Source organism: Schistocerca serialis, chromosome 3 (assembly GCF_023864345.2).
Source record: "Schistocerca serialis cubense isolate TAMUIC-IGC-003099 chromosome 3, iqSchSeri2.2, whole genome shotgun sequence".
Taxonomy (NCBI): Eukaryota; Metazoa; Arthropoda; class Insecta; order Orthoptera; family Acrididae; genus Schistocerca; species Schistocerca serialis.
The window spans coordinates 91,167,376-91,173,375 of NC_064640.1; the positions used below are offsets into that span (position 1 = coordinate 91,167,376).

The following is a 6,000-nucleotide window of genomic DNA, read 5'->3' on the forward strand; positions in this document are numbered from 1 at the left end:
AAACCATGTCAGAAAATGGAGGAAATACATAAAATAGACAAATTCCTTTCCTATCAGGGTTTTCGAAAGTTTTTGAGAAAACTATACAGAGGAGAGTAGAGTACGTCTCAGTACACACAGTTTGCTGTCATATTCGTATTTTAGCTTCAAGAAAGGCGTATCCGAGTAAAATTCAATTATGAACCGAATTGAGAAAAGCATATAAACAAATCAGAGGTTTAAGGACGTGTGGCTGGTTCCTGCGGCGGCAATGTGTCTGTAGTGTTGTGTAATTAACGTAATGGGTGATCGTAAACTGTGTTCTCTAAAGTTGTGAACCAGGACTAATCCCTTGAGTCAAATAATTCTACACATTGCTACCTAAGATGAATTACAAGGAGAAGACAGGGCAGTCGGATTTTGGTAATTTTTTTATATTTATGGCACGTGAAGTTCAGAACACAAGTATCAATTACCTACAGCTGCTCGATGCAACTCTGAAAAATTTACGAGAAAATCAACTTTGTAGTTTTCTGAGTGTCTTTAACAGGCCTACATTAAAGTATATCTGATCTTTCGATAGACAGCGTGGTTATGTGGTAGAACTCTCGCTTACCATGAAGGCGGCTGGGTTTGATTTCCACACGATGTAAACTTTTAAACAAATATGCATCTTTTTGAGAATAAAATTCAGTCGTCAGTTATAAACGAATTTTTATTACACTTTGTCTGTTACGACAAATTAATTTGTTATCTTCAGAAGTCTACAACATTAGGGATATTATAAATCTTTAGGACTTGAGTATACATGCATATGAAGTATAAGAAGTATATTACAGAAACTTACTTAGTACTGGTTTACTCCTAAATGTCAGTCTATTTTGCATAGAAACATAAGGCCATGGTATATTCAGAAGTGTACATATTGTACATGATTATTGTGAACACAGATTGACAGTTTACAGTAACCGTATCATATCTATGTATATGTCACGCTATTGTGCTCACAGCAAGGAGCATATAAAAGAGTAACTAAGGTATATAAAGATGTTATATACAACACATTTGGAAAAAGCATCGCCCATAGTTCAAATATATATAAAATGATGGGCTAATTTTTACATTTTATAAGAGGTGATATGCAGTCAGAATAGTGTCTGTTTCTTACTGCAAGTTGATCATTCAGCGAATCTTTCGAATTTCGGTGGGAATCTTTATGTATCTGAAGTTCTTCTAAAAGTTTCATTTTGTAGCCCTTGTCAACTATATACAATATTTCCATGTTAAACAAGGATGGGGGAGGAAAGGTGTGTTTATGTATTTTGAAATGTTCAGGTGAAGTTGACTTAAATAGATTCTCGCTGTCTTTGTTGAAAAAGTGCGGACGAAAGCATCATCGTAAATGATCTCACTGTTTGTCCTATATAAAAACTCGGATATGTGTTACATTGTATTTTATGTACTCCAGATTTGAGAAATTTGTCAGTTGGAGGTTCTTCATGATGTATGAAGAGCAACTTGTTGGCGTTGTTGGTGGTAAAGGACACAGTGATGTAATATTATTTTAAAATAAAGTAGCTATACGCTATGAAATGTCACCTAGAAATGCGGCTGTAGTGTATTTGTTTACAGCAAGGCTATGTTTATTGGGTATAGAGGAATTTATATTCTTGTTGGTTTTATTATTCTAGTGTTTTTGTAGCAGGTTTACTTCATATCCGTTTTTGACTGTTAAAGATTTATAATATCCGTCAGTCTGTAGGCTTCTGAAGGTGACAGCTTATTTTGTCGACACCGGAAAAGTGAAATGAAAATATATTTGCAACTGATGACTCAATTTTATTCGGAAAAATATATGCTACAGTTGCTGAAAATTACAGTCATGAATAAGATAATAAACATACGTCTTTTACGATCATTTCTATGAAATGTAAACTACATAATGATGAAAAAAATTAACTGGTATTTTTTAAAAATCTAAACAGTCGTTATTAACAATCTTTCATAAAGATTGGTAAGTAGGAATTTATGTTTGGCATGAAAACTGGACTTTTTAGTGCGCCACATGTAATTAGAAATAAGAGGACGCCCATTTTTCATGAAAGAGAGTAGGTACGGGTTAATGAATTTTTGTTTAAATGAAGTAGGTATTCGAATTGAAGAAGAAATTTTATAGCCCTAAAGAGACTCGAACCAACAATCCAACTATTACGAGTCTCGAGTGCTACTGATTTTTTCCCCATTTTTGTGCATTTTACGCTTTACGGAAGTGCTCACAGAACATGAACCTTTGTTTAAAAATTATCATCTGCTGGGAATCGGACCCAGGTACCCAACACGGCAGTTCCGGATCTTACCGAAGCGCCAAGCTGTCTATTGAAAAATCGACCTTGCGGTAAGTTAACAAAAGGCTAGGAAAACTTCAAAGATTTTTTTTTTCAAGAATCTTTGACTGATGACTTCGAACGATTGACATTTGAGATATGAATCTGACGTACCATAAATATAAAAAAGATAACGAAAATCGAGTGCAGTGTCAAATTCTTGTAAGACCAGTACCATCTGATGAAGACTTGAAACAAGTAATGTGAAAATATAAATTGTATCAGCGTGAGAGGCGGGTGATAGCAGCAATTTCTGAAAATGCGCATGATAAAATTTGTCTTCGTCTATTATTCGACCTATGTGTAGCAAACAGGCACACACGACGCTGATTTGTCTCATGACGGTGCCCACTAAAGTGTCAAGAGTCATGAGATAGTGATATGTAAGGACATAGATGCCACTAGTATTGCGTACACAAGGTAGGAAAGGGCAGTGCATTGACGGACCTGCTATTGGTACTCAGATGATTTGTGTGGAAAGGTTTCAGGCTTGATTATGACCGCACGACGAGGTTTAACATACATACCAAGTTCCAGACATTACTCTCACGACCGAGAACGCAGTGGCTGACGATCCTCACTTAACGACCGAGAGCAGCGGCGTTTCTGTAGAGTTCTCAGCGCTAACAGAAAAGCAACATTGCCTCAAATAACCGGGGAAATCAATGTGGAACGTACGACGAACGTATCCGTTAGGACAATGTGGCAAAATCTGGCGATAATCGAATACGGCAGCAGACGACCGATGGGCGTGCCTTTGTTAACAGCACTTCGCCCTCACCGCCTCTCCTGAGTTCATGACCGTATTGGCTGGACCACAGACGACTTGAAAACCGTGGCCTCCTCAAATCAAATGGCTCTGAGCACTATGGGACTTAACTTCTGTGGTCATCAGTCCGCTAGAACTTAGAACTACTTAAACCTAACTAACCTACGGACATCACACACATCCATGCCCGAGGCAGGATTCGAACCTGCGACCGTAGCGGTCGCGCGGTTCCAGACTGAAGCGCCTAGAACCGCGCGGTCACTCCGGCCGGCCTTGGCTGCTGAGATGCGTCCCGATTGCAGTTGGTAAGTGCTGATGCCACGGTTCGAGTGTGATGCAGACCCCACGAAGCCATGGATTCAAGTAGTCAACAAGGCACTGTGCAAGCTGGTGATGCCTCCATAGTGGTTGTTTATTTTATTTACACGTCAAGTTTCGTAGGACCAAATTGAGGAGCAAATCTCCAAGGTCATGGAACGTGACAGTACACGAAATTACAACATAAAAGCAATAACAGATAAAAATAAAATGTTTATGGGTTGTATTCACGTGGAATGGACAGGGTCCCGGATATGTTCGGTTACTTGGAGACCATTTGCAGCCATTCATGCAATAATGGAATTCTTAAGGACGAAAATGCTCCATGTCACGGGGCCACAGTTGTTGCGACTGGTCTGAAAAACATTCTGGAGAGTTCGAGCTAATGATTTGGGCCATCCAGATGAATTCCATCTAACATTTATGGGGCATATTCGAAAGGTCAGTTCGTGCACAAAATCCTACACCGGCAAAACTTTCGTGATTATGGATGGCTACACAGGCAGCATGCTCAAGATTCCTGCATGGGACTTCCAACGACTGGTTGAGTTTATGCCACGTCAAGTTATTGCACTACTCCGAGCAAAAGGAAGCTCGACACGAGGTATCCCTGGAGTTTCGTCACTTCACTGTATACGATGAAGGCTACTCACGCGGACAGGCGGCGGTCGTCGACGGAGTCGGTGATGAGCTTGGGCGGCACGAGCGCTCGGCGGCGCGTCAGCGCGGAGGCGGGCGGCGGCTGCTCCTGCTCCTGGTCGTCGTCGCCGCCGCCGCCGGCCTGCGCCGAGCGCTCCGCCTCGCTGGCCGCCTCGAGCCGCGCCTGGGCCTGCTGCAGCTCGCTCTGGCTCTCCCCGCGCGGCACGCTGTGGAACACCGTCTCCTGGTTGCCCTGCGACCAAACACCAACACATAGTCACCTTGAAATACATCGCTAAAGCATGTCAACTAAAAATATTATTTCTCGCACGTCTTTGGCTGGAAAACTTTTTAATTTTTGACAAGCGAAACACAGTTGGGAGACGGTATCCGAGGAAAAGTCTCGGTACTTCACTCTTGAGTAGTATCGTTAAAAAGTTATCATGTTCATAAAAGAAGCAAAGATAAGTATCCGTAACTTGCGCTATTGACACTTATCTCTGTAAAAAAAAAAAAAAAAAAAAAAAAAAAAAAAAAAAAAAAAAAAAAAAAACTCTTAACCGACACCAGTGTCTTCGTTTTTCTAAAATCTACACTACCAGCCATTAAAATTGCTACACCACGAAGATGACGTGCTACAGACGCAAAATTTAACCGACAGGAAGAAGATGCTGTTATATGCAAATGATTAGCTTTTCAGAGCATTCACACAAGGTTCGCGCCGGTGCCGACACCTACAACGTGCTGACATGAGGAAAGTTTCCAACCGATTTCTCATACACAAACAGCAGCTGACCGACGTTGCCTGGTGAAACGTTATTGTGATGCCTCGGAGAAATGCGTACCATCACGTTTCCGACTTTGATAAAGGTCGGATTGTAGCCTATCGCGATTGCGGTTTATCGTATCGCGACACTGCTGCTCGCGTTGGTCGAGATCCAATTACTGTTAGCAGTATGTGGAATCGGTGGGTTCAGCAGGGTAATACGGAACGCCGTGCTGGATCCCAACGGCCTCATATCACTAGCAGTCGAGATGACAGGCATCTTATCCCCATGGCTGTAACGGATCGTGCAGCCACGTCTCGATCCCTGAGTCAACAGATGGGGACGTTTGCAAGACGACAACCATCTGCAAGAACAGTTCGACGACGTTTGCAGCATCATGGACTATCAGCCCGGAGACGACGCCTGCGGTTACCCTTCACACTGCATCACAGATACGAGCGCCTGCGATGGTGTACTCAACGACGAACCTGGGTGCACGAATAGCAAAACGTCATTTTTTCGGATGAATCCAGGTTCTGTTTACAGCATCATGATGGTCGCATCCGTGTTTGGCGGCATCGCGGTGAACGCACTGAGGCGTAGCGCCGTATACCGATCCTGCCTTGGAGGCGGTTAAGTGGGAGATATGTCTCAGAGCTGGATAGTGACAGATGGTGACGCGAGACTGGATGCGCACGTAGTTTATATATCAGCCGATAGAGGACAGTATTGACAGTATTGGATAGGGGACTGTGATTTAGTTTCGATTGTGCCCACTAGAGTGCACTAAAGTAATAGAATGTTTTTCATAAACTGTTCTAATATTTTTATAAAATGTTATTATGTCTTTTTGTGTAAGTAAAATGTTATAAATGTGTTTTAGCAGTATGAATGGTGCGTGAGTGTGGTTTAAGGTTAATATGAAGATAATTGTTGAACGAGTAATGTAGTGGGATTTAGTGTGGGAACATTTCGAAGAAGTATGGATGTGGACAAAAGGGAATTTTGTAGAATATATTTTTAAAGTAAGTTTATGGTAAAGGGAAAGTTAATTCAGGTGTAAATAACAATAGTAAATAACTTTATGCATAAACAAAACTTCAGCATAATAGATAATAACGTTCTTTAAAAAGTGCAGTCGTTA

The 6,000-nt window shown here is 41.4% G+C and overlaps 1 protein-coding gene across 1 annotated transcript in view; it reads right to left on the minus strand.

The window, feature by feature from the left end:
- The window catches only part of LOC126470699 (pleckstrin homology domain-containing family G member 7-like), a 489,741-nt gene extending 485,530 nt beyond the window's left edge, over positions 1-4,211 (minus strand). The window contains exon 1 of the mRNA XM_050098699.1: positions 4,104-4,211. The gene's annotated coding sequence lies outside the window, so the exon portion shown is untranslated. The remainder of the gene's footprint in view (positions 1-4,103) is intronic.
- Between the last annotated feature and the right edge of the window lie 1,789 nt (positions 4,212-6,000).